We start from the raw sequence: 11,413 nt of genomic DNA on the forward strand, positions 1-11,413 counted from the left end.
AAGTGTAATCATTCAAGAAGTGCTTTGCAGAGACCCAATGATACCCAGCTATTCCTCTGTGTCCAGTTTTGCTAAATATTCAACCATGCTAGAACTTCATGTATTATGCAAATTATGTATGTATGCTCTTCAACCTAAAATGGGGTTATATTCTCTTAAGCTTATCATAGCATGAAAGTATCATAAATAAAAACATTTGATATACATAACCTATGAAATAGCCTAGGCCACCCTACCTTAAACATATTTTAAACATCATCTGTAGCTGAAGACTACTAGCTCATTTTATTCTTGTGCATGATTTTAACGGTATGTATGACTACTGAAGCTGTTTAGTGATAGAGCTCTTATATAGTATGTTTGAGGCCTTAGGCTCTGTCCCTAGTACTGTGACAGAAAAAGAAAAAAAGGAGAGGAAGAAATGAAGGGAAATGGAGCAAAGAAAATGGTAAAAAAAAAAAAAAGAAAGGGATGGAGGGAATAGTAGGGAAGTGGGTGAAGAGCAGAGGGGAGAGAAGAGGAGGGGGAGGAGAAGGCAACAAAAGATGAGGCATGTTCACACGTGGACTTTCTGAAGTTTCTATGGCCCAAGTACTTCCTGTCTTGCCTCCATTCCTGAAACTAAGATTAGCAGGATATGATCAATAGTGACTGCCCACTTGTTTTCATTAGCCACGGTATAAATCAAATCTCATGCTTCCTTTTGCTGTTCAAGGAGTGTTTATAGACCAGAGAATGATTTTAAAGCTGACTTAAGTTCCTTGAGAAATTGTACAGCCACTTTGGAAATCAGTATGGTGGTTTCTCAGAAATTTGGGAATCAATCTTCCTCAAGACTCAGCTATACCACTCTTGGGCATATACCCAAGGAATGCTCAATCATACCACAAGGACGTATGCTCAACTATATTCATAGCAGCATTATTCATATAGCCAGAACCTAGAAACAACCTAGATGACCTTGAACTGAAGAATGGATAAAGAAAAAGTGGCACATATACACAATGGAGTAGTACTCAGTGGCAAATAAATAAATAAATAAATAATGGCATCATGAAATTTGTAGGCAAATGGATGGGGCTAGAAAATAACATCCTGAGTGAAGTAACCCATATTCAGAAGGACAAACATGGTATTTATTCACTCTTAAGTGGACACTAGATGTAACGCAAAGAATAACGAGACTACAATCCACAGCTGCAGAGAAGCTAGCTAACAAGAAGGACCCAAGGAGGGATGCATGGATCACCCTGGAAAGGGGAAATAGACTACATCTCCATGGGTTATCTGCAGATGAGGGGTGGGCAATGATGGGTAGAGGATAGGGGATGAGAACATAAAAGAACTATGAACATGTTCTTACAGACGTAGCATGGGAAAGCTCAAATTCAAATTTAGAGATTTTTTTAATGTTATTGACACCACTGTGCTAGCCATTTAAATGAAGATTAAAAACCACTTGCATAGATCACAACTTAATTTTATTTTAAAACAGCAATTTATTTGTATAATTTATTTATTTAAAATTGTATAAGACTTTTGTTTATTGTTTGATTTTGTGTGCGCATGGATGAAGTGTGTGTCATAGTACATGACTGAGGTCAGAGGACAACTTGTGGAAGTTAGTTCTGCTTCCCAACATGTGGGTCTTGGGGATGAAACCCAGGTAATCAGAATTGGAGAAGTGTTTTTACCTGATCAGCCATCTTACCAGCCCCAATTTATTAATTTTAATTGACTCTTTTACTTTTTTCCTGTTTATAACCTTTTAAAAATTAATATTTGACAATTTCATACAAAAATAATGCAATCTGATCACATTCATGTCTCAACCTTTCTTATATTCCTCCCATCCCTACTAATCCCTAAACTCTCTTCCTAACAATTTCCCTATTTTTTCAGCAAACTGAATATTAGATAATTTTATCTTCCAGGTAGTTTTTAACTTTTATCTCCCAGGCAGTTATCATTTAAATAATTTTTTAATTGCTATTCCCCATTTACCTTTCTATTTCTATTTTAAATAACAGAGAATCTTTTATTTATTTATTTATTTTTACAATTTTATACATGGGAACTATTGATCCATTATTTTTTTTAAAAAAAAGGAATCAGAATTTTGAAAATGAAGGTGGAAAATATGGAGTTTCCAGGATCCTGAGATATTGATCTCTTTGTTCTTTTTTTTAATTAATTATTTTTCATTTTACATACCAACCACAGTTCCCCTCCTTCCCCTTCTTCCTTTCCCTCTCTCCTCCTCCCCACCCCAACTACCATCCACTAATCAGAGGGGGTAAGGCCTCCCCTGGGAAGTCACCACAAGATGGCATACCAAATTGAGGCAGGACCAAGCCCCTCCCCGCTGCATCTAAGGCTGAGAAGATATCCCACCATAGGAAACAGGCTCCAAAAAGCCATTTCATGCATCTGGGATAAGTCCTGGTCCCACTTCCAGGGGTCTCACAAACAGATTAAGCCACATAAATGTTATCCCCATTCAGAGGGCTTAATTCAGTCCTATGCAGGTCTCCAGTTGTCAGTATGGAGTCTGTGAGCTCCCACTAGCTTGGTTTGGTTGTCTTTGTGGTTTTCCCCTCGTGATCTTGACCCCCCCTTCCTCATATAATCCCTCTTCCCTCTCTTTGTAGGACTCTAGCTAACTACATACCAGCTTAGTTCATAGGCACCGTAGGGCCACAGCTCCTTACTCAGGACAATTATCCTCTTTTGGACATGTGACATGTCTGGAGATAGTTTTAGCTGGTCATATTTTGGAGGCAGGGAGTGGGATGAGGTGGAGTGTTGCTTCTGGAATATAGGGAGAAGAGGCCAGGGATACTGAACATACCACAGCAAATGATTGGCTATCCCCAAATGTCAACTGTGTCACAGGTTGTCAGAGATCTGTTTTTCAAAAATGCATTGTATGATTCCATAAGAAATATTAAAAACAGATGGGGATTGAGTTGAATCTGTAGATTGCTTTTGGTAAGATTGCCATTTTTACTATGTTAATCCTGCCTATCCATGAGCATGGGAGATCTTTCCATTTTCTGACATCTTCTTCACTTTCTTTTTTTAGGGTCTTAAAGTTCTTGTCATATAGGTCCTTCATATGCTTAGTTAGAGTATTTTATATCATTTGTGGCTATGGAAAAGGGTGATGTATCTCTGATTTCCTTCTCAGCCTGTTTGTCTATTGTATATAGGAGGGCTACTGATTTTTTTGAGTTGATCTTGTATCCTGCTATGTTGCTGAAGGTGTTTATAAGCTGCATCAGTTCCTTGGTTGAATTTTTGGGGTCACTCATGTATATTACCATGCCATCTACAAATAGGGAAAGCTTGAATTCATCCTTTCCAATTTGTATCCCCTTAATCTCCTTAGATTGTCTTATAGCTCTGGCTAGAATTTCAAGTACTATATTGAATAAGTATGGGGAGAGGGGACAGCTTTGCCTTGTTCCGGATTTTAGTGGTATTGTTTTGAGTTTCTCTCCATTTAATTTGATGTTGGCTGTTGGCTTGCTGTAGATTGCCTTTATTATGTTTAGGTATGTTCCCTGCTTCCTTAGAAAATTGGGAATCCATCCCCCCCAAGACCCAGCTGTAGCACTCTTGGGCATATACACAAGGCATGCTCAATCATACCACAAGGGCATTTGCTCAGCTATGTTCATATCAGCATTGTTTGTAATAGCCAGAACCTGGAAACAACCTAGATACCCTTCAAATGAAGAATGGATAAAGAAAATATGGTACATATAGACAATGGAGTACTACTCAGCAGAGAAAAACAATGGCATCATGAGGTTTGCAGGCAAATGGATGGATCTAGAAAAAATCATCCTGAGTGAGGTAACCCAGACACAGAAGGACAAACATCATAGGAGGATACTAGATGTAAAACAAGGATGACTGGACTGCTACATAACTCCAGGGAGGCTACCTAGAAAACGGGACCCTAGAAAAGACCCAAGGATCACCCAATGACAGAGAAATGGATGAGATCTACATGAACAACCTGGATGAGAGTGGGAGTAATGAAGTGCAAGTTTTGAGGGAAAGAAAGCCTAGGGGAGCAGGAGATCCCAGCTGGATCAAGAAGAGAAAGGGAGAACAAGGAATAACAGACCATGATAAATGAAGACCACATAAGAACAGGAATAGGCAGAGTGCTCGAGAGGTCCCCAGAAATCCACAATGATATATCCTCTGTAGACTGCTGGCAATGGTCGAGGGAAAGCCTGATCTGACCTAGTCTGGTGATCAGATGGCAAAACACCCTAACGGTCGTACTGGAACTCTCATCCAATAACTGATGGAAGTGGATGCAGAGATCCTCAGCCAGGCCCCAGGTGGAGCTCCAGGAGTCCAGTTGTTGAGAAAGAGGAGGGACTATAAGAGTGTGAATTGATGAGCCCAAGATTGGAAAAAGCACAGGGACAAATAGCCAAACAAATGGAAACACATGAATTATGAACCAAAGGCTGTGGAGCCCCCAACTGGATCAGGCCATCTGGATAAGTGAGACAATTGAATAGCTTGAACTGTATGGGAGGCACCCAGGCTGTGGGACCCAGACCTGTCTTTAGTGCATGAGCTGGCTGTTTGGAACCTTGGGCTTACACAGGGACACTTTGCTCAGCCTAGAAGGAGGGGACTAGACCTGCCTGTACTGAATCCACCAGGTTTAAATGAATCCCCAGGGGAGTCTTGGCCCTGGAGGAGATGGGAATGGAGGGGAGGGACTGGGTGGAAGGTGGGGGCAGGGATGGGAGGGGGAGGACAGGGGACCCATGGCTGATGTGTAAAATTAAAACACAAATATAATAAATAACAAAAAATAAATATTAAAAACAGGAAAATCCAAAAATCTATAGAGGCTGAAAATCCACAGAGACTGAAAGTATGTAGTTGTTTGGGGTTGGGAGTGGAGACACCTAAGAGCGACTGCTAATCACTATTTCCAGGTAATGAAAATGTTTGAAAATTAGATTATGTTGATGGTTAGAAACTGTGTCAAAATACAAAGACTATTAGAAACCATTCAATTGCACATTCTGAGGGGAATTTTATGGTACATAAATATGTAAATTATATATGAATAAAACAATATCAATCATTTTAATATGTTTCATCTGATTTTATTCCTTACTAAATAAGTACTCATTTAATAGAGTAATATCTAGTTGCCTTTGAACAATAATCTTTGGCAACAGATCTCATATGTAGCCCTATATTTCATATGAAAGTCATTAACTAAGTCCTTTACTTTTTAAACACATAGGTTATCACTTTGTCTAGGACCCTGAGATATGTAAAGTGTATATGATATATCATTTCTGTCCAAGAACAATGGGGGACAACCCTACATATTAAAATATGAGTGATAATGTCCAACCTTTTGACTATTTTCTCCTTTGTTTTATTGATTTTTCTCCCTTTCCTTCACCTGTTATTACTAAAATTGTCATGATGGTGCAGGCTATTAATCCTAGCATAAGAGAGGTAAAGGTTCGAGGCTAACTATAACTATGTATCAAGTGCCAGTCTATCTAGTAGGTACTACATAGTAAAACCCCATCTCAAGAAAACAAAGGAAAAAATGTCACTCTTACTTTTGCAAAACATATTTAAGATTGAACATTATTAGAACCCCCTTACTTCAGAATGCCCATTTTCCCAGTATTATGGCAAATGTGCAAAGGAGTCAAGTACGTGGGCCAAGGTCAGATACAAGGGATCAACGACCCAAGCATAATTCTGCCCTAGTCTGTCTTCTGCCAAAGAACAAATTTCTTGCATAGAAACTACAGGTCAATGTGTGTGTGTGTGTGTGTGTGTGTGTGTGTGTGTGTGTGTGTGTGTACACAAGTAGGAAAGTAAAACGTATTTTGGTTTATTCTATCCAACAAACAGAAATAAAATCACTCGTTTTTACATTACTGTGTTACCTCTGTTAACACAGGTATAACATTTTCACTCCTGAAAATTACCAGCTAATTATAACCCAAACAACACATTGCCATGTGCATATAATTTCCTTCACTGAAAGTTGTTCCACCAGATACTTAGCAAATGCCTGCAGACTTTCCAAATTACAAGCTATATGAGTTCTTTCTGTGAATATTTATATTATTAAGGTATTATCTATATGCAATCACAAAGGCCTTTCTCACTTTAAAAGTACTGTGCTTTTATCTGAATTTTTATTCAACCTTCCCTCACTCCAAGAGAACATTGAATAAACCAGGGGTCTATGAAAATTTGGGCATATCTTGTACTCATCAATCCTGCTGAACATGAATGAAAAAATACTGTACCCCGAATGTCTTATATTTCTCCTGGGTTTATTGAATTACAGATTACTTTAAAGGATGAAATGAAATGCTAGCTACTCAGAAGTGTTCAGAAATGAGTTCCTTATATAACTACTGTTGGTATTTTGGTAAACATCTGCACAAATTAAGATTAAAAATGAAGGGAGGAAGGAGAGGAAGGGCTTTGGAAACAGCAGATCTTTCCTAGGTAGTCAAGTACCTCACCTAAATTACTGCAGTCTTTGCCTATGAGAAATTCACATTAAACAACAGCATTTTCTATATTTTCACAATATTATGGATCATTTTGACATTTTCACCAATCAGCCATCTAGCAACTACTTTGTATACATTGCCAGACATACCTCAAAGGAAGTATAAGACACAGTACACTCCAAGAGTTTCAACAGGGCAAAAGGAACCAATGTTTGTCAGAATCAGTAAGAGGTGACACGTCAAAGTTCTGACAAGGGCACTACTCCAACTATATTCCAGATATATGATATTTTCTATTTTCTTGGAAAAATAATTTTTTGAGAAATTTTTACATGTGTACATTGTATTTGGATCTTTTACAACCCATCCCTCTCCCAACTTGTGTTCCCATAATGACATGCTCTTTAGTTCATGACTATATTAGTCCAGTATTTTCATGAGTTTAGGGTTGACTCCTTAGGATTGGGGTTATGCTTTTTTTCAAAAGGAAAAGAAAACTGGTTTACTCCCTTTAACAGCTCTTGTCATTGTCTGTAGCTCTTCACTTAGGGGTGGGATCTTGTGAAATTTTCCTCTATCCACGTGGGAATTGCATTTTCTTATGAATCAATGTCTACAGCCAGAGAATTTTAAAGCTAACTTTAGTTCTAATTACCCAAAAGTAGTTAATCTTGGAATGATTCTAGAATATTAGACAATTCTGAGTCTATTTTAAGAAAAGGCATGAGAATTGAGGTACTCAATTAGCTGATATGAAAGGGCTGCAGTATTCATAATTCCCACTTTTCCAACAAAAGTGGCTGAGACTCAACAAGTAAGCTAGGAGACTGAATTGCAAAGAAACAATAGAAAACATCCCGCCAGAAGCCACCATCAAATGCTATAAAACTGAATCTCTTGAGCAGTTCACGCAGGTGACCTCCTGCCCCACCACATGAGCAGACCATGTTGGCTGAGAGTGTTCCTTTGCTTAAAATTGACACACATCTTTAACTAACTTATGCATATGGCTTCTCAGCAAACCATAAATCAGAATCAGCTAATTGAAAGGGAGAAAATTGCTAGCATAAGCATCCTGGGAACAGCAAAATGTGAGGGTTTGCAAGTCAAATAAAAGAGTAACAACTACTGAGAGTAACAAAAGAATTATTATAATTCAGAAGGGTATTTACATTTATTCACTTATCACTTTCAAGGACAGTGTTTAGAAGTAGTAATAAATTCACATGTTTTTTGTTGTATAATAACAAGAATAGCCTGCAGTTCTTAATGTAGTCAGCAGACATACATGCACACACAGATATCTGAGACGAAAGTAAGAGCAGATAAAGACATATTTGGGATCCATATCATTACACTTGTCCTAGAGATATCACAATACAGAAAAATATTTTATGCTTAAAATAGTTTTAAATACTAATTTAAAAGAATAAAGAAATACTCAACTTCAAAAAGCAATAGAAACAAGAACATTCTAAAAATGTCATAGACTATATGTAACAAAATTTAAAAAATTTATTAATTAAGTTGTGTTTTCCAAAGTCAACTTATACAAAAATAAAATAATTATATATATATATATATATATATATATATATATATATATAAGCAAAGTATCAATTGAAATTTTCTTTTTTCCTAAAACACTCAGTAATTTATATATATTTTGAATAACCTGCATTATTATGCATATTATTGGAGTATAGTGTAATATTCATTACTATATGATCGGTATGCACTGATCATATCAAGTTAATTAGCAATTTCTTCTTCTAATAATGTTTTCATGTCTGTAGCCTTTAAGCTCCTCTCTCCAAGCACATATAATAGGTAATGTGAACTATAACAATCCCACTGTACTGTGAAACACCAGAATTTTATTACCTCTATCAAATTGTGTTTTGGTATCTGTTATCCAACATTCGCATTCCTGCTCCATTTCTAGGAATCACTATTTTACATTTAATTTGACATTTATAGCTTCTACTGTAGTAGGATAATTTCACTTAACATGATTTCCCTTAATTGTCTCTAGTTCTATCTTTTATTTTTGCTGGAAATGACAAGATTTCACTCTTTATTATAGTACAATAAAACAAGATTGTGTACATATACACTTTATTTATCCATTCATCTGTTGATGAGCATCTATGTTGATTCTGTATCTTAGGTATTGTAAACAGTGTCACAATAAAGTGGGAATCAGATGTATCTTTGAAGTAATGAAAACATTTACTTTCCTTGGATATATACAGAGATGGGCATATCTGGATCATAATAAAGTTCTATTTTTAGTATTCTGATGGCTGTGTATTGAGAATTTATCTTAACCAAGGTGTTTAATACTTTCTTTTCTTTACATCCTTGACAGCCTTTGTTACTTCTTATCTTTGTGAGAGTAGCCATTCTAGCTTCAGTAATCTAATATCTAATCATAATTTTGATTTGTATTTTTCCAATAGTTAATGACATTGAGCATTTTCCATGTATTTGTTGATCATTTGTATTCCTTCTTTTTGACAAATGTCTATGTAGATCATTTGCCATTTTAACTGGACTTGGTAATTTCTTTGGTGACATTTTCTCACTCTGTAGTCCAGCTGTCCTGGTAGACCAAGCTCTTTTCAAACAGTGATGATTCTCCTGCTTCAACCTCTAGAATGCTGAGAATACAAGTATGAGTCACTATACATGGTTGTACTTGATATTTTTTTTAAACCATATAAGTGGTAGCTAAATTAGGGAAGAAATTCCAGATAATAGACCCATATTTTAATATTCAATAATTCAGGACATACAATAGAGGAAAAATATAAATAACTAAAATATTTTTATGGAACAGGCCATCAGTGTCTGATCAATTGCTATTCACAGTGAATACACAGTAATTATTTTAGTCCCAGAAAAATAAGTGTTATAATAAGAACAAATCTGTTGATCACTGTGACTAAATCTATTACCACTCTTTCGTTCTTGAATAAAAAACAGTAATGAGATACACTGCATGCAGCTGTAAGGCCAAAAGTAGTTCATCAGTGGCTTTATTAATTAGGTATTATTATCCACAGTTTTGTAGAAGAAAATATGTCCTAAATCCTTTCAGGCATCCCAGTACACATAATTAAATAAAATGAGTAAAAGACTGAAGGAAAATATATGATCCACATTTTCCATGCTCTCTCCTTTACTACAACAGGGTACACCTCTACCAGATCCTAAAATCCTTTTTACAACTTCCTTCAGAGAGAATACATCTTGCTTTATATATATATAAAATTCAGCAATAAACATTCATAAATAAGTGCAAATCTTGGACATATTATTTTAGAGCCCCATTCTGTGTTCATTTTCTTGTATACATTTGGCTTACTATGTCCTTCCACTTCCTGTGCTACCATCTTTTTCTTCCAAATTGAATGATCACCTTTCATCACAATGTGTCATTGTCCTTACTAATTCATTCTCAGAGATAAACTTAGATCTTCAATCACCTTAGATCTTAGGTATTATTAGCATTCTTTCAACAGTCACTATTTTACAGGTTATAGGAGTGGAATGGGTACATTCCACTGTTTCCCTGTGTCTGTCTCTCACCTATTTTTATTTTAATATTTCTAGGTAGGTTGTATTATTGTACCCATCCTACATATGAAGAATCTGTGACTCAAACAATTCATGAGTAATTTCTCAATGTTCCCTCAATCTGTGGTGAAGCAAGAGTCAGGATTAACATTGCCTAAATTCAATATTGTCATGAATACTATACATTACATACTTTTACGACTATTTCCTCCTTGTACTAATTTATCAGTTTGAAGAATTTGTAGAACTTATGTATATTTGTAGCTATAGAAAATTGCATATATGTGTGAAAGTTTAAAAACTCTGTTGAAGTATTTGAAAGATCTGACTACAACTGTAATTGTATTGGACATGATTTAATACTGATACAAACACCATTAGTTCCTGTTGTTAGTTATAAGTTTGTTTCTTAAATGGTTAGATTGTAGAAGAAAGTAAAACTAAGCCATGTTCTATTAAGGCATAGAAGTAAAATAAATGTAAATTTGATAGCTAAATCAGAAATCCTCTTACAAAGTGAATGGACTTGATGTTGTTTAAGTAAAGGAGAGAATGTTGAAAACATGGAGGCAATGGCACTAGAGGGACAGTTAATAAGTGCTGAAAAAGAGATAGCAATGTCAGTTTCCAATATGAAAAATTGGGCTTGGTAAGGGCTGGAAAAGACTTGAGCAGTGGTTTTCATCCTTCCCAGTGCTACGACCCTTTAATACAGTTGTGGCAATTCCTCAACCACAATTTTTTTGTTGCTACTTCATAGCTGTAATTTTGCTACTGTTACAAATCATAATGTAAATATCCATGTTTTCCAATGGTCTTAGGCAACCCCTGTGAAAGGATCATTTCAGTCACAAAGGGGTTATGACCCACAGGTTGAGAACCACTGGGACAGAGTTGCCAACTGGCTCTGTAGTAGAACCAGGGCAATATCTCCTGTTACACGTGTTTGTAAGTACTCAAGTAGATTTCCAAGTACATTGGTATGTGATATGTGCCTACTTTGTCCTTCAGGGAGGGCATTAGAATAACTGTTGTGTGTTGTGGCAGTAATAGTCTTGAGGTCATGGTAGTTTGCATGACAGGTGGTTTTCTGAAAAAAAAAAAAGGCCTTGGTCTTTTCTTTTGGTGGCCATCAGAATGGTGATAAAGGACACAGGGGACAGAACAGATAATTTTAATAGAAGCAGAGAAAGAACAGTGGCAATTGTGGAATTCTGGAAGAGCTTTCGATTTCTTACCAGAATGGGATTTGAATCTATGCATCCTGATATGAAAAGTCTGGAGAACCT

At 36.3% G+C, this 11,413-nt stretch overlaps 1 protein-coding gene across 2 annotated transcripts in view; it reads right to left on the bottom strand.

The window, feature by feature from the left end:
* The window catches only part of Arhgap6 (Rho GTPase activating protein 6), a 254,670-nt gene that overhangs the window by 120,704 nt on the left and 122,553 nt on the right, over positions 1–11,413 (bottom strand). The window lies entirely within an intron of this gene.

The sequence above is a fragment of the Onychomys torridus genome, chromosome X (assembly GCF_903995425.1).
Source record: "Onychomys torridus chromosome X, mOncTor1.1, whole genome shotgun sequence".
In the NCBI taxonomy this organism is placed as follows: Eukaryota; Metazoa; Chordata; class Mammalia; order Rodentia; family Cricetidae; genus Onychomys; species Onychomys torridus.